Consider the following 17,348-nt stretch of genomic DNA (forward strand, 5'->3'; position numbering starts at 1 on the left):
AAGCCCACACAGTATAGGATTCTATTAACAGAACATTTTAGAGGGGACGTACTATAGGGACAGAGATCAATCAGTGGTTTCCAGGGTCTTGGGGTAGGAAGAGGGAATTTATTGCAAAGGGCATGAGGAAATTTGGAAGGTGACAGAGTGTTTTCTGTATTAGTTGTGGTCATCATGATTACATGACTGTATACATTTGTCAAAACTCATCTAACATACATTTAAGGGGCATATTTTACTACATATAAATTACACCTCAATAAACATGCCCAGGTAAAGCGGAGACCAAAATTTCAAATATAACCCAACAAACAGACAAAAAACACTTCTCTGTATGTCCTTAAAGTTGTACCATCAAGCATGTACTCCCTTGGACTACGGCTGTAGGTCTCCTGGGCCCTTATTGAAATGCAAACATCTTTACGTGTGAGAAATAGCAAAATTTTCTCCATCATTAAGGCCATCTGGTCCCTTAATTGTCTGAAAATCTCAGGGCAAACTGAACAAGAACACAGAATGTGGAAAGCTTATCGGGCTCACAAGCGTATCCAGGGAGGGCAGGCTCAGGGGGCATACAAGCTGGGCAGGTGGAATTCTTTTTTTTGTTGCTGTTTTGTGAGGAGATCAGCCCTGTGCTAACATCGGCCAATCCTCGTCTTTTTCTGCTGAGGAAGACTGGCCCTGGGCTATCATCCATGCCCATCTTCCTCCGCTTTATATGGGTCGCCACCACAGCATGGCTTGACAAGCAGTGTGTTGGTACGCGCCCGGGATCCAAACCAGCGAACCCCGGGCCGCCGCAGCAGAGCGCGCACACTTAACAGCTTGCGCCACCGGACTGGCCCCCTGGGCAGGTGGAATTCTGATGATGTGCCTGGGGGTGTGCCCGGAGAAGTGAGAGGATGCCTGAGAGAGGACAAGGCTCTTCCTTCCCAGGGTGGGCTGACTGAGTTTCCTTCATGACCTCAGACAGTGCCCTTCCGCCCCCACTGCAACACTGACACTGCAAAGATGTCATCGTGGGATCATTGCCAACATGAAATACACAGAATGAAGAAATACCCATATCTCTAAGACAGTCCTGGTGTTCAGAGAACAAAGCCAGCCGGTTCCCAAGGAGTTCTCCAACCCTCACCCCAACGCTACAGGTGGACCGATCAGAGAGAAGTCTCCTTTCTCTGAGGAAAACCTAGTTTTTCTTAACAGAAAGGAGAAGAGATTGGCATTTCTTTCTCTCTGACCTTTTCTCAGAAGCACAGCTTTGGCAAACATTGGGGTGTCTAATAGGAGGGGCCTTGTACATTTCAGAGACTCTCTTGGGCCGGAAATACTCGGCTTCTCTGGGCCTTCCAACTGGAGGGTCCTTTAACACTCAAGGGTTAGAGTTAATCCAGAAAATTCTATTGCATCCTGCATTTCAGAACCTCCTGAAACAGAAGCTGTAGACAGTCTCAAACTGTGCAAAGGACAGTAGTGGAGCCTTTCCAGAGCCTGCAAGAGCGACAACCCACACGCCGTGCTGAAGCCAGGCCCGCTCCCCGTCCAGGCCGGCCCATCAGCCTCTCCCTTGTGGATGGTGGGACTGTCCTGGTCTAAAGGAAAGAGACCCCTGTAACCTCCAACTGCATGGTACTATTCTTTTGGGACAAACAATGTTAGAGTATTTTAAAACCTCGTTTTAAAATGGTTCCAAATGACCTATCTCCTGTAAAGGGTATGGGCTGTTTCAGAGAACAGCTTCAGAAGAGGAGCAATTTAACTTAATCCAGCCGTCGATTTGGGTGCAGGGAGCTGTGCTGGGTGCTGGGCAAGCAAGAGCAGGGTGTTGACGAGGCCCAGCAAAGGGAATGGGCAGTCGGGCAGCATGTCCGCACCCGGGCGAGTCAGCTTCCAGAGCCTGGGAGGGACTTCTCCAGGAGCTCAGACGCTGACCCCAGGCAGGCAGCGACCCAGCCCCCAGGGGACCAAGGGCAGGCCCACGACCGACTTCCAGAAATGATTACTGGGCCGCCGCTGAGGAACACTCCACCTGTGAACAAGCCCCGTCTAACCACCCTTCGAGGGAGGGGAAGGGAGAAGAGTTGGATGTGCTGTACTCAAATATGTCATCTAAAACCGTGACCCATCTCAGAACCTGGATTGAAGTGTGGCAGGCGTAAACCAAGACCCACATAAAAATCTATTAAAAATCAGTAAATATCTTATCGATAAACCTCAAACTTGCCCTTTCTGTCACTCAACCTCCAATTTATTACTATAAAAGCATCTAACAAGCTAATTTTATCTTAACCATTCATTGTTCTATTTGACTAGTGGGCCAAACATATGAAAATTATGTGTTTAAAAAAAATCATATGACGAAGTAGTGTTCTCTTTAAGTAGTCTTTAGAATTCTTTAATAGCCATCATTTTATTTGGAAGTGACCATAAGCCTGTGAGATCATTTTTAGTTCTCATTTCATAAACAAGGAAACAATCTCAGGAAAAAAAGAAGGAATTTGTTCAATATAACTACGTTGTGGGCAAAACCAACACCAAAATCCAGGTCTCCTGGTGTCCACTGCTTTCCTCTATCCAACACTGACATCCTGTGTACTGAAAACACGATCCTGGAGCTAAAAGCGAGCTGCAGACCAGACCAGTCCACTAGGCCTCATCATCTCTGTCACCTGTCACCAGGGAGACTCTATCCTCGCTCAGGAGATGGCTGGAGGAAGATGGACCCATTCTGAGGAGCTTTCTAATATTCCTAGTCCACCTGGGAAGGGAAAGGATGTCCAACTGGGGAATTTCTGGGGATGGAAGAGGTAAATGTGAGGAACATTCCAGCTGGAAGTGCATACCCACCCGAATCCCTAGCTGGTCTCCCAGAATTGGTGGGTGGAGGTAACCCCAAGTTTCCAATAAGCATCTGAACCCTTAGGGGCTTACCTGAGGCTAATCTGAACTGGAGGTGTCTCCCTCTCCACTGCAGTCTTATTTGAATGTCCATCTCTTTATCTGCAAGCCCAGAAGATACACAACTATCCCCAGAGATTGAGATGAAAGTATTTTGTACAAAAGCAGCCCATGCCCAGGCAGCTCAGCTGGTCAGAGCGCTGAAGAGAGGAAGGCAAGCTGTGCGTCCACTATCTACCTGACCATTGGGTGGGATCCCACTGTGTCAATCAGCCTGACCTGTGGAGTGTCAACGTGTAGGCCCTGACAGAGGGCGGCTGGCCCAGCGCAAGTGTGTCCATCAGAGTAACTGACGCAGGATGGAATGAGCTAGGAGGGCTCCTCGCCATAAAGAGCGCTTGCACCAGTAACACACACATAGAATTGTGAGTGGGGCTCAGCAACAGGGGGACTCTGTGTTACAGGGAAAATGAAAAGAATTCCTTTTCTCTTCATCTGTTCTCCTTCAGTGATTTTAGGAAAGATAATCCAACAAACTAAGAGCTGGAAAGATGATGCCATTTTGAAATGGACACTGTCAAAGTATCCTAGATCTCAAACAAACAGTGTGAATCAAGATTTGGCTCTAGGGAATGCTACGGAAAAACATCTGGAAAAGGAAGAAGAACGTAGCCGGTGTGCCAATTCTCCAAAGAGGAGGTCCTTGGTATCAGAGAAGATCACTCGGATTTCACTCACAGGTAACTTGTTCTGCTGTTGCTGTAGCCGAGTAGGTCCAGATAATTCAAACGAGCCAAGTGAAACATTTCATCTCTGAGTCTTAAGGAAAAGTCTGAAACTGTAGCTGTGGCTGGAAAAGGAGATAGTCTCAGAATTACTAATCAAGGGTACAGAACCATCCAGAGCTTAGACACACTTGAGCATCACCAGAGGAATTTTTACGTACTGACACAGGGTCCCATCTCCAGGACCCTGACGATTAATCATTGCCAGATGAGGTGTGGGCACAGGATTTTTGAAAGCTCTCTAGGTGGTTTTATTTATTTATTTATTTTGTGAGGAAGACCGGCCCTGAGCTAACATCTATTGCCAATCCTCCTCCTTTTGTTTTCCCTTTTTATCCCCAAAGCCCCAGTAGATAGTTGTATGTCATAGCTGCACATCCTGCTAGTTGTTGTATGTGGGACGTCGCCTCAGCATGGCCCGACAAGCAGTGCATCGGTGCGTGCCCAGGATCCGAACCCCGGGCCGCCAGTAGCGGAGCGCGCACACTTAACCGCTAAGCCATGGGGGCAGCCCCTCTAGGTGGTTTTAGTACACAGCAAACTTTAGGCACCACTGAACAACACACGTTAGAAGAACAAGCCAATCCTCCCACATGGAGGATTCTTCAGGAAGTTGAAATCAGAGCAAATACAGGAACACTAACAACCAGGCATGAAGGGCTTCACAGCCAGCTCCACACCTGGCCAGGACTGCCCTTCAGTCAGAGTCCCTGGGCTGCAACCAGGCACTCACACACACAAACACACACACACACACACTCACTCACAGATACACTCATGTATAGAACACACTCACACACACAAACACATATACACTCTCACACTCACATGCACTCACACTCATTCTCACACACACTCACACATGCATTCTCACTCACATGTACACACAAAAAATACTGGTGTGCACAAATACACACATACTGTCCCATGTTCACATGCATACACACTCACACTCGTGCACACTCACACTCACTCTCACACACACACATCTCTTAAACACACCTTCAACCACTTAGCAGAGAACGGTTTTTCCTCTTGGGCCTTCTGCTTCCATCCCTGGAGGTCTACGTAGGGTAGACCCAAGTGTCCCGGAGGCCATACGGGGAGGCCGGTGCTAGTTGTCAGCAGGCAAGGACAGCAGCCCTCGTGCCTATTTTCTCTCTCTCGGTGATTAGTAGATCTTCACCCACTAGGCCACTTGGCTCTCACTCTCAGACAAACTGAATCAAAGACCATAAGCTGTGAAAAGTGTGGGCCATTTCATTTTAATTCTGCACAGACTGTTTTAAGTAGATTCACAGGAAATGTATCATTAGAGCCAAAGAATAATAATAACTTCTCTGCCCCTCACAGATCATCTCATCAACTTGCCTTCAGGAGCCTCCTAGAGATCCTCATGCCTCCCTGGAGTTTCAGAACCACCTCCTTCAGCCATGGTCTCCTTGTCTCCAGCCTCAAAACCAGGCACCGCTCCCTCCATCGTCACCACGGTCAACCATTTCCAAGAGGTGTCTTTCGCCTCCCTTGGTGTATGTCATCTCACACAAGATTAGGCCAGAGGACAAGAGGCTCAGGGCTTGTTACTTCTGCTCCTTCTAATCACGGGCCTTCCCAGGAGCCTAGCACAGAGCAGACGGTTAGTAAATACTTGTTGGAAGTAGGAACGCATGAACTTGCAGGTTTTCTGTGTTTCTCTGATTCCTCCATGGTGACACTCCCTGCCTCTAATGCCACGGGACCCTGGAAATGTACTGTCATGTCTCTGTTCTGACCTCAGCAACAGCGGAACTTGAAAGCAGCCTGGTGCCTCTTCTTTGACTTTCCCACAATAGCTGGTGGTTCTGGAATCAGCTCTGGTCTCTCCGGTCTCCTGTCAGGAGAAGCCAGCAGGGAGGAGGTCAGAGGTGGAGTGAGGACCTGGCACAGGTGAAGGGCCGGCAGTCCACACCAGAGAGTGCTCAGCCGGGCAGCTGTCCTTTCCTCCAGGGCTCAGCCGAGCCCCGCAGCAGGGGAGCTTTGTTGGGATTTTTGTTTAAGCTCAAGAGTGGGCGAGCCTGAGAGGGAACCACTTGAACCATCTTGTACCGTACCGGGGCGAAGCTACCTCAAAGGGGTGTTGTGCGGAGCTTAATTAATTAATGTTTGCAATGTGCTCTGGGCTCCTTGGATGAAAGAGCGCTCGAAAAGTGCAACGTATTATTATTATTAAAATGTATTGGCAGCCGGGCCAGATGCTGAATGCAGATAGGCCCTGATAAAAGATGGACCACAAAAGAAGAAAAAGTTAATAAGGATGTTTTGGGCGTGCTGCTAATAGTCTCACTGAAATTACTGCTCTCTCCTGTAATGATGATTTCGAACAGAGATAGGATCTTAACTGCTTGCAGAACCAAAGGGTATTTCCATGGCAGGCGTTTTGAGGACCCAGAGATGGCTTCCCAGCCTTGCCCTGCCTTGCTTCGCAAAATGCAAAACTGGCCATCTCTGAGCTGAGGCGGCCTTGTTGAGGGCCACGGAAGCCACACTCTGATTGATCTGTTCTTCTCAGATGATTAAAAAATGTTTAATAGGCTATTTGGGCCTCCACGTGGTAAGCTACGCGCTAACGTTGAAAGGAGATATGAGGAAGTAGGAAATGAACGAAGAGTTAAAACTGTGCCCGGCGAGTCTTGGGGGAAAATCCCGCACGGCACCGTCACAGGCGCAGGGCTGCATCGCCAGCTCCAGACGGAGCGCCGCGGAGCAAGTCTGAACACGCACGTCTTTATTAAATCTTTCTTAAAACACAGAAGTTAACTGTCTCCTGAAATATTCTGGGTGTTTAAACGTGCCACAGCTGACAGAAAGCAATTTTTTAAAGTCCTGGCATGCAATTACACTGGGTAACTTGTATCTGATTCTGTTCCAGGAAGGAAGAAAAAAAGGCGAGTCTGTGATTCAAACGCCCTCTCGGCACACAGAGAAGTAGCTTTAGCCTCTAAGTTCTGAGGGGACAATTCCTGCTGTTTTGATCCCATGAATTCTGGCATTTCAGAGGTCGCCCAGTCGATTTTTCAAATGAAGAAATGGTCCCCGAGAGAGAAGATTCCTCAGCCAAAGCCTTGTAGCTAGTCAGCGGTGGGACTGGGCCACAACCAGGAGCTTATGGAGGGACCCCCAAATATAAGTTTAAGGAAAGCCGCCTGTGCTCTGTTAATTTTCAAGTAAATCAGCGTCCGGTGGGAAGGACACCCGAGGCCCATCCCTCCGTCTGTGTGGCAGTGACAGTAACCATGCTCTGGGGCTGTCAGGTGCCTCCACATGGCCTCCGTGTGACCTCGCCTAACCCTGGAGAGAAGCGCAGCTCCCCTGCCTCAGCCCCCAGCACAAAGGCTCCAAGTGACTGGCGCGAGGATGGAAACACGACCGGCATCTCTGGGAGCCCAACTCAGTGCTCACTGCTGCTGGTGTTGAGTTTTCATCACTGCCATCGTGAACCTCGCACCATCCTCCTCGCAGCGGGCTGTGCAGCCTTCTGGTTGCTTCGTATCAGATTACCATCTCTTCCCTCCCAAGCTGTAACTCACTTGATAGCAAGGGTGGGATTTGTGTCCTCTGGTGCTCTCCGTAGCGGTTAGTAAAAGTAACAGGTGCGTAGTTACCGCTTTCATATCTAACTCTGCAAGGATCTTCCGTTTGCTTGTACATGTATGTAAAAATGCGAGAGGGTACAGCGTTTTGTATTTAGGTGTACAACTTCTGAAATGAAACATGAAAGGGGCATTTTGGGGAAAAAATAAATGTAAGTGGAATTAATTCATCTATGAATATTCACAAATAGAATCAGGGATGAGAAGGGGACCTTCAGGGTCAGCTGGCTATCCCCTCCTTTGTGGAAGTGGAGCCAGGACCCAGAGAGATGGTGACCAGTGCTGGGATGCGTTTGATCAGAGGTAGAGGCAGGACCAGGACTTAGGAGTCCAGACACCACTGTCCTCTGTCCTCAGAAGGCAATGAGGGACCAAATCATGTCCTATTGGAAACAAATTTAAAGAAGTGACCATTGAAATACAATCTCTGGCAGGTATCTTACTCACAATGCTAAAGTTGCATGTTTTCTTGAATTCTAGCATCTTGAGAACCTTTGGCAAAGGTAACTGATCCAGAGATCCTTGGCATCCAAATTGTGTTCTTAGCTCTGTCATCAGTTCTCCCTAACATTTGGACAGTGCCACTCTTAAAACCAATGGCCAAGTCTCAAGACCAAGGTCAATTATGTGTTATCAATGTCTTAAGGATACTTCATTTCACAGAATGGATGTGTGCACCCAAATTTGCCAGAAGTAGAATTTTTGTATTAAAGGTCAACTTCTCAAATGGGACTTCGTTGTGGAATTAGAGATATGATCATCACATGAATTTATACATGTGTATGTATCTTGCCTCCAGACAATCAAAAAGATGATGGTGGTAATGATCACATCATAGATGTACAATCCTTTGAAACCACCTATTAAAAAGATAAAACAGGGGCCGGCCCAGAGATGTAGTGGTTAAGTGAACGTGCTCTGCTTCGGTGGCCCATGGTTCTCCGGTTCGGATCTCAGGCGCGCACTGACGCACCGCTTGTCAAGCCATGCTGTGGCAGCATCCTGTATAAAGTGGAGGAAGATGAGCACAGATGTTAGCCCAGGGCCAATCTTCCTCAGCAAAAAGAGGAGGATTGGCATTGGATGTTAGCTCGGGGATAATCTTCCTCACACACACACACAAAAAAGATAAAACAATTCAAAATATGAAATATTAGGAAGTCTGTAGTGTCTGTCCTCCAATATTCTGTTGGCTCTTCTGGTCCTTTCTCTCCATATAAACTTTAAAGTCACTTTGCCAATATCCATAAAATGTCTTCCTGGGATTTTTATTGGGCTTGTATTGAGTCTATAGATCAAGTTGGGAAGACACGACATCTTGACAATACTGAGTCTTGCTGATTTTCTGTTTTTCACTATTAAAAGGATGACTGTAAATCAATCAAGTCCGAAAAGTTATTTGAACAATGAAAGGGGCCATGTAAATCAGATGGGAAGAAGAAAAACCAAAAAATCTAAAATTTCAGCTGAGAACAAAGGAAATCTGCCTATAAGTAAAGATTTTAAGTAAAAGCCTTACTTCGTCTGCTACAAAACCTTATAATTTCTAAAATATATAAATTTATACTAATTTATTTCTAAATGTATTATTAATTTTAAATATTAAATTAATATTAAATTTGCAGGGGCAGGCCCTGTGGCGCAAGCGGTTAAGTGTGCGTGCTCCGCTGCGGCGGCCCAGGTTCGCCAGTTCGGATCCCGGGCACGCACCGACGCACCACTTGTCAAGCCATGCTGTGGCGGTGTCCCATATAAAGTAGAGGAAGATGGGCACAGTTGTTAGCCCAGGGCCAGTCTTCCTCTGCAAAAAAAAGAGGAGGATTGGCAGATGTTATCTCAGGGCTGATCTTCCTCACACACAAAAAAATTTAAATTTGCATTAAATTAATTTTAATATTATTACATTAAAATAATTTAATATTTAATATTTAAAGTGCTTAATATTTAACATTATTTAATAATTAATCATTGAAATTAAGTTAACATATTGGATTAATATTAAGTTGATTGATATCAATTATTAATTTATTTTATGAAATCCTAAAATTATGCCAATTTCTAAAAAATACGCTAAAATATTATTTTCATCCTAAGTTACCTATGCTACTTAGGGTGTGTTCATCTTTTCACATGTTTTATGTTCTTTAAGTCCTAATTGATCTCTTAACAACATAGAGAGCAGCTATTGGTTGTGGATTAATCCACAGTATAGGAAATTCTAATCACTTGTGTTCAGTTTTTCAGGCCTTTTAGACGCAGGCTCTCTGCCACCTGTCTGAGGTGGGTGCTTGTCTGACCCTCGTGGGAGGGCGAGGAGAAAGTCAACGAAACTCCTCAGCCGCTTGTTGTTCATGGGTGGTCTGACTGAAGCTTTGATGGGAGTGAACTATCTTATCAAGATCCACTGTGGCCCCTTATCTTTGGAAATGAAATCATACCTGTTATTTTGCCACAGCAGAAAATGCGGGGAGGTGACTGATGCAGAGAAGACCCTGGTGCTTAGCAACCAAAAGCAGATGCAGCCTCCTGTTGCAGCCTGACTTGAGCAAACCAGTCGTGAGACATACACGGGGGGCCTGGCGGAAACGCGAACACAGGTAGATGACAGGCGAAATCAGGGAGTTACTCATTGTGTTGGGTATTTGTCATTGTGGGTACGAGGAAAACTGCCCTTACATTTTAGAGGTGCATATTCAAATAATCAGGGATAAATTAGCATTATGTCGGAATTCACTCTAAAATGCTTCCACAGAAAAATAGAAAGAAAATATGGCAACATTTTATTAAATGCAGGACGTATTATTTTGGCCTTTAATATTCTACTTTCCTAATTTTTCTAAATGTTTGAAAGTTTCCTAATTAACAACATTAATACCCACTTTATGAAAATGGGAAGGTGCTCTCTGCTCTCTCTGGAGCCGTGGGTAACAGGGGGAGGACCAGTCAAGAGACAGGGTCTGACTGACCACGCCGCTAACCCACCTGGACCCGCCAACTCGCATCTGCGTTTTTGATGAGATTTCAAGGCCTTTCAGGACTTCACAGTCAAATAGTTTTTAAAGTTACAGGAATGAAAGTAATAACTGGTTACTATTCAGAGGGTGGGTGAAAACTGGTCTCAGTCTGGTGACTTAGGGGAGGTACCTGCAGGACTGCTCTGAACTCAGAACCATAGAACCCCGTGCTCCGACTTCTGGGGGAAGGTCTCCGTCCCCACCCAGCCCACCAATCAGCAGGTTCTGCTCATTGCGTCTTTGAATCTGTTCTGGAAGCCAAGCCCTTCCCGCAGACGGAGACCCTGACCGTGTCTCTCTGTCTGTCTGTCTCTCTCTCTTTCTCTTAAGTCTTATTATCCCTAATAAGTACCCATCAGAATGAACTACCCAAAATGTTGATTTGACCCTGTCACTTCCCTATGTAAAAATAGTCCTTCAAAGACTGCTGGACACCCAGAGGCCGGGCTCGGCCATCCTCCCATCCTCCCATCCTCCCCATCCTCCCCATCCTCCCATCCTCCCATCCTCCCCATCCTCCCATCCTCCCATCCTCCCCATCTTCCCCATCCTCCCGTCCTCCCGTCCTCCCGTCCTCCCCATCCTCCCCATCCTCCCATCCTCCCATCCTCCCCATCCTCCCCATCCTCCCCATCCTCCCATCCTCCCCATCCTCCCATCCTCCCCATCCTCCCCATCCTCCCCATCCTCCCATCCTCCCCATCCTCCCATCCTCCCATCCTCCCCATCCTCCCATCCTCCCCATCTTCCCCATCCTCCCCATCCTCCCCATCCTCCCCATCGTCCCATCCTCCCCATCCTCCCCATCCTCCCCATCCTCCCATCCTCCCATCCTCCCCAACCTCCCCATCCTCCCCATCCTCCTCATCCTCCCATCCTCCCATCCTCCCATCCTCCCCATCCTCCCCATCCTCCCATCCTCCCCATCCTCCCCATCCTCCCATCCTCCCATCCTCCCATCCTCCCCATCCTCCCATCCTCCCCATCCTCCCATCCTTCCCATCCTCCCCATCCTCCCCATCCTCCCCATCCTCCCATCTTCCCCATCCTCCCCATCCTCCCATCCTCCCCATCCTCCCATCCTTCCCATCCTCCTATCCTCCCCATCCTCCCATCTTCCCCATCCTCCCCATCCTCCCATCCTCCCCATCCTCCCCATCCTCCCATCCTCCCATCCTCCCCATCCTCCCATCCTCCCATTCTCCCATCCTCCCATCCTCCCCATCTTCTCCATCCTCCCGTCCTCCCATCCTCCCCATCCTCCCATCCTCCCCATCCTCCCCCCTTCCCATCCTCTCATCCTCCCCATCTTGCCTTCATCTCCTGTCCTCACTGCCGCTCACTGTTGTATTTGCCTCACACACTGTGCCGTTCCTGGCCTGAGTCTTATTTATGTTCCTGAGTCTATCCATGTCACTCTCACCTTTGACACACACATGCACGCGCACACACACACGTGCACACACACAGGCACCCTGCTCCCATCTCCCTTGTGAACATCTACTCACCCTGGAAACTGTACTCTCTTTCCCAGGATCCTTTCTGTAGCCCCCAGGCAGCCTGGGTGCCCCCGCCCCTGCATGCTAACAGAACCGTGTGCGCCTCGACCCAAGAACTCACCCCTCGTGTGAAAGAATGTGCTCACCCCGCAAGCGGGTTTCTATGTTGCTCATGTCTGCATCTCCCAATCCGCTCACAGTGCCACACGGAGGAAATGTCCTAAACTGAACTCAAAAAGTACCCCATGAAATGTTTCCATAAAAAGGATTTCAAGGAATCTGGAAAATAGACTTGCACAGAGGAGCCCCAGAGACGTCGAGGAGAAAGGCTTTCCGTAGCACTCAGCCTCCACCAGTGAGCTGCTGCTTGTTTCAAGGTCAGAGTTTTCTGTTTCTAATTCTAGCTGGTTTGCTCCTGACCTCCCAGGTGTCAAACCACGAGGCAGGACCTATGAGACTTGCGATCCGACTAGTCATATGCAGGAATATGTGCAGATTTTCACCCCTGGCCTCTGGTTTAACAACGTACATTTAGGCTCCTTGCTGTCCTTTGGAAAACAAAAGGCGAGAGGGCCAGCGTCTAGAGGTACTGGTTTCTGCACCGTCACTGAAGGATCAGTGCCCAGGGCCGTGAACGCCGCCGGCGCAGGTCCTACCGCTCCAGCTGCCGACAGAGGTTCGCTTTGACGTTCTCGGTGCTGGTATTTGCTTTGCTTCAGTGAGATGGCATTTGGGGACGATCCCAGAATTCTGACACCTTTTAAAGGGAGTCTGACCCTCCTCACCGTCAGCGACTGTGTGTTGGAAATGCCAATAATGTGTCTTTTGATTATTCTGGAAATCTATGTGTTCCTTTTCACCTGGCTCTTTTTAAAATATCATTACTATTTACAGGGTAGGTAGTGACTTTTTGTCTGTATTTGCCAAAGGTATCAAAGAAATGATTTAAATCTTTCTAGATAAGTTTAATTCAACTCCTGCTTGACCTGCGTTTGTTTGATTTTAAGTGAGCTATTATATCAACTGCTCAGAGTCGGCTTCTTCATTATTCAAACATCTTTCTCTCTGCTCGCATGGTCCGTCCATGAATCTTTTCACCACTTGGCTCAACTCTGAGCATCAAGAGTGAGGCTACAGTAGCTTAATGCAATGCCTAGACCCTAGAGATGCTTGACAAATAAGTTTAGTCCCACTGATTTATTCTTCCTCTTGCAAGTCAATAACATTGAAAATATATGCATACAAATTGAAATAACCTATTAACATATTGAGATAAAATACTATTATATAAGGTTGTAATATGTACATTTAAAGGCGTGGATTTTTGAATAGGAAGGTTTGGTGTGGCTAAAATCCTTTTTTTCGAAGTTGAGAACAGTGCTATTTTATTTTTTAATAATAACGTATATATTTAAGATGTGCAACCTAATGGTTTGATATACATAAACATGGTGAAATGACTACCACAGTCAAGCTAATTAACATATCCATCTCCTCACATAGTTCTCTTTTTTGTATGTGTCTGATGGGAACACCTGAAGTGTACTCTCTTAGCAAATTTCCAGTATTCAATACAGTATTATTAACTACAGTCCTCATGCTGTACATTAGATCTCTAGACTCATTCATCCTTATTCATAACTGCCACTCAGTGCCACTTGATCTGCATTGCCCCATTTCCCTTACCTGCCAGTTCCTGGTAACCACCAATCTACTCTCTACTTCTATGAGGTTGACTTTTTTCTTTTTTAAGATTCCACATATAAATGAGATCATACAGTATTTGCCTTTCTCTGTTTGGCTTATTTCATTCAGCATAATGACCTCCAGGTTCATCCACGCTGTTGAGAATGGCAAGATATCTTTTTTATGGCTGAGTAATATTCCACATATATATGTATATTTCATTATCCATGCATCCATTGACCAGACACTTGGTTTCTTCCTGTACTTTGGCTACTGTGAATAATGCTAAAATCCTTGATGTTGTGTGGTCTGGATTCTCTTCTTCTCAAGTCAATACTAGCACTCTCTGAGTACAGATCCTTCCTTTATCATTCTCAGGCCTGCTCCCCACCTTCTGATTTCTTGGTCATGGTTTGCTCTCCTTTCACGGTGCTGTTTAAACTCTAATGCTCTGCAGCCTCGTGTTCCGTGCTAATAGCCTTAGACTCACCTCCGTAGACCTTCCTTTTCCTACACCTAATGGTCAATCCAACCTAATTGTCAATTTATTCTGTGATAAATCATTGTATTTTCCTCTATAGCTTCTCATATCAATTTGGAATTGGGTAGCTCCAAAATTGTACTACAGTGTCCACATATGCATTTTTTCCACCATCCATTTAATATGTTTTCTGAAGAGTTTACTCTGGCAACTGACTGCCTTACAGCGGTCACGCCTGGAGCCCCCATTCTCTGCTGGGCCTGGCCCAGCAGCTTTGATCCTTGTGGGTAAAGACCGTGTGCCCCTCTTCATGAGATGCAGGGCTGAACTTGGAGGTGTAAACTATTTTTGCCACAATACTGTACATTTCTTGAGGGTAGATTTATGATGTATACACAAGATGAGAGGACCTTTTCCTTAAGCTGCTACATCCTAAACTAACTGGAGATACTACAGCTAATTTTATTTTATTTTATTATTTTTTTTGTGTGTGAGGATGACCAGCCCTGAGCTAACATCCGATGCTAATCCTCCTCTTTTTTGCTGAGGAAGACTGGCCCTGGGCTAACATCCATGCTTTATATAGGACGCCGCCACAGTATGGCTTAACAAGCGGTGCATCGGTCCGCGCCGGGGATCCGAACCGGCAAACCACGGGCGGCTGCAGCAGAGCGCGCGCACTTAACTGCTTGCGCCACGGGGCCGGCCCCTACAGCTAATTTTAAAAGCTGTGAGACAAAGCATGCTTGCTTTGATAAACTCAAGAACAAGGTCAAGTATTTTGAGATCTCTGAAAGAAAAATGAATTTTGCTATATTCTTATTTCCACTGCCTCTGGTGGACACTGGCTGAATTCTCACGTGGTTCACTTTGCAGAATGCCTTCCCAGAATAATCCTGCAGCTCAGTAGCATGACTTGCAATACGAGGCATCTTTCAGCCTCTCCGTGCTAGCAGGCACGGCAGAGATGCACTCTCAGTACACGCTAAATGGACATCTTGGCCCAGGAAACGACAATGTCAGCAGCGGCAGCAGCATCTCTGATAATGAAGGATGATGATGTAAAGGGAGATCGAGGCTGGAGGGCAGAGCGAATCATCCTCGGGACCTCCCAGCAGGCTCTGGGCCTCCCTGCTGAGTTCACATCTGTCTCCTCATTCTAAAGGTTTTCAGTCTTGTCGGCCTTTGCTCATTGGTCTGTTTGGAGGACGATTTCCCATACGCCAGATGTCTCGCTACGTCTTGGGTAATTATAAGTATTTAAGGAATTTCAAGAAAATGCCAGCTCGTTAGGGACTTAGAGTACTTGACATTCTCTCTGATAAAAACCAGTTTGTTGAAGGGTTTAAAATTCATGCAACATGTGGTACAAAATTGGATCCAATTTGAAGGAATTGAAATTTGGGTAATCAAGATAATAATTGTGATATGACCACAGAAAATAATATTGTCTATTAGATTAGACTTTCATACAATATGATCATATTTTTATGTTATATTTTTGAAGATGTTAAAATAATAACCGGATTCATAGACATATAAAGGAGAAGAGTAAAAACTTTGCGGAAGAGGACTACTGAGGAAAGGAATATTCTACGATGTTCACCCAAGAATTAACAGGAAAAATCTTTTTTATTCCTCTCCGTGTCAGTGCTCAGTGAGAAAGACTCGGTGAACGGATTTTAAAAGACTTTTCTTGTTGAAGACGCTGCAGCGTGACTCAAGGTCATTGTTTCAAAGCTCAACGCTGCCTGCCTCTGCCCACCTCGTGGATGTAGATACCTGCGTTATCTGCCTCGGGGACTATTGGGAAACACAGGAGACTAGGCCGAAGGTATAATGACTCCAGGAAAGCAGTCAACAACATCAATTTTTTTACTTATTTGCTCTTTAATATTAAAAGGGAATGTGTCATACTTGGTGATAATATGGTACATGAAAGTGTTTACTGGATGGAAGAAAACCAAAAGAGCAAATTTAAATTGGAATAAAAAAAATCTCTACCTCTGTCCTTAGCAAGAATATTCCCAAACAATTCCTGGGTGGGAATGATATCATCTATCCCTTACTTAAAATTCTCCATAAAAAAATTGACCACTGTCCATAAGGTCAAGAATTATTATTAAAACGTATTATACAACTGGCTGGATTTAAAACCAGTGGAAGAGTAAGCCGTGGTCAAGACTATGGGCCCTCAGGCTAGCCCGCCTGCATTCAGACCCAGCCCCCCCACTTCCTAGTCTGCTTTTGGGAAAGTTCCTGAACTTCTCTAAGTTTCAGTGGCCCCGTCTGTAAAACAAGTATAGCAATTGTACTCAATATATGGGTTTCTCTCGATAATCTACTAACATCCCTTAGCACAGTGCTCTCGGTATATGTTGGCTGCCATCATTACTGTTTATACTTTGCATCTCAATCTGTGGTGCATATGTGAAGCCCTTTCGCAATGGTGGCATAGGACATGATGGTCAATAGTGTTATTAGATGGATTCCTGGTTGGTTGAACAGTAAATATACTCCAAAGGGTACATGGATTTGAATCATTCTGGAGAAAGGTGGTATATGGCCAGATTTTGCATTAATCCATGTTCCGCTTTAGTATTTTTGTGAATTGACCAGATGAAGATATAGAAGGCATGTCCTTGGCTGAAGGAAATTCCTCCTCCAATCTAGAAGGTCACATTCTTCAATGGAGAGCACATTTAAGGGGAAGTGTGGGATGCTTGCTTTGCAGTCCTCAAATGAGAGGAGAAAAGACATTGCAGCCAGATCAGCGTCAAGTTTTAAAATAAAATATGCTCAATCAAACTGCAGATGACACACCAAGTTAGAGGAGGCAGCAATAAAATCCACCATGAATCCAGGTTAGGCTGCAGCTCAAAATCTGAGACAGATGCCCGGGAGCAAGCCTGCAATTCAGCTAGAGGGATGTGGAAATCTTGCCCTTGGGCTTTATAAGTCAATTCCATCTACTGGGGTCAAGAAACCTAGTTTTACCACAAACAAACAAAGTCTGAGGTTCTTTTTCTTTTTCAAATCTTGGTTTAACATTTTGTGATACAGCAATACAGATGTCTGCTTTTACTGCAGTTTTGTGTTTGTTTGTTTGTTTGTTTTGAGCAAGATTGGCCCTGAGCTAACATCTGTTGCCAATTTTCTTCCTTTTTCCCTTTTTTCTCCCCAAAGCCCCAGTAGATAGTTGCATGTCATAGCTATACATCATTCTAGTTGCTCTATGTGGGACGCTGCTTCAACATGGCTGGATGAGCGGTGCGTAGGTCCACACTCAGGATCTGAACTGGCGAACCCCCGGCCACCAAAGAGGAGCACTTGAATTTAACCACTACACCACTGGG

The sequence above is a fragment of the Diceros bicornis genome, chromosome 3, assembly GCF_020826845.1.
Source record: "Diceros bicornis minor isolate mBicDic1 chromosome 3, mDicBic1.mat.cur, whole genome shotgun sequence".
Taxonomy (NCBI): Eukaryota; Metazoa; Chordata; class Mammalia; order Perissodactyla; family Rhinocerotidae; genus Diceros; species Diceros bicornis.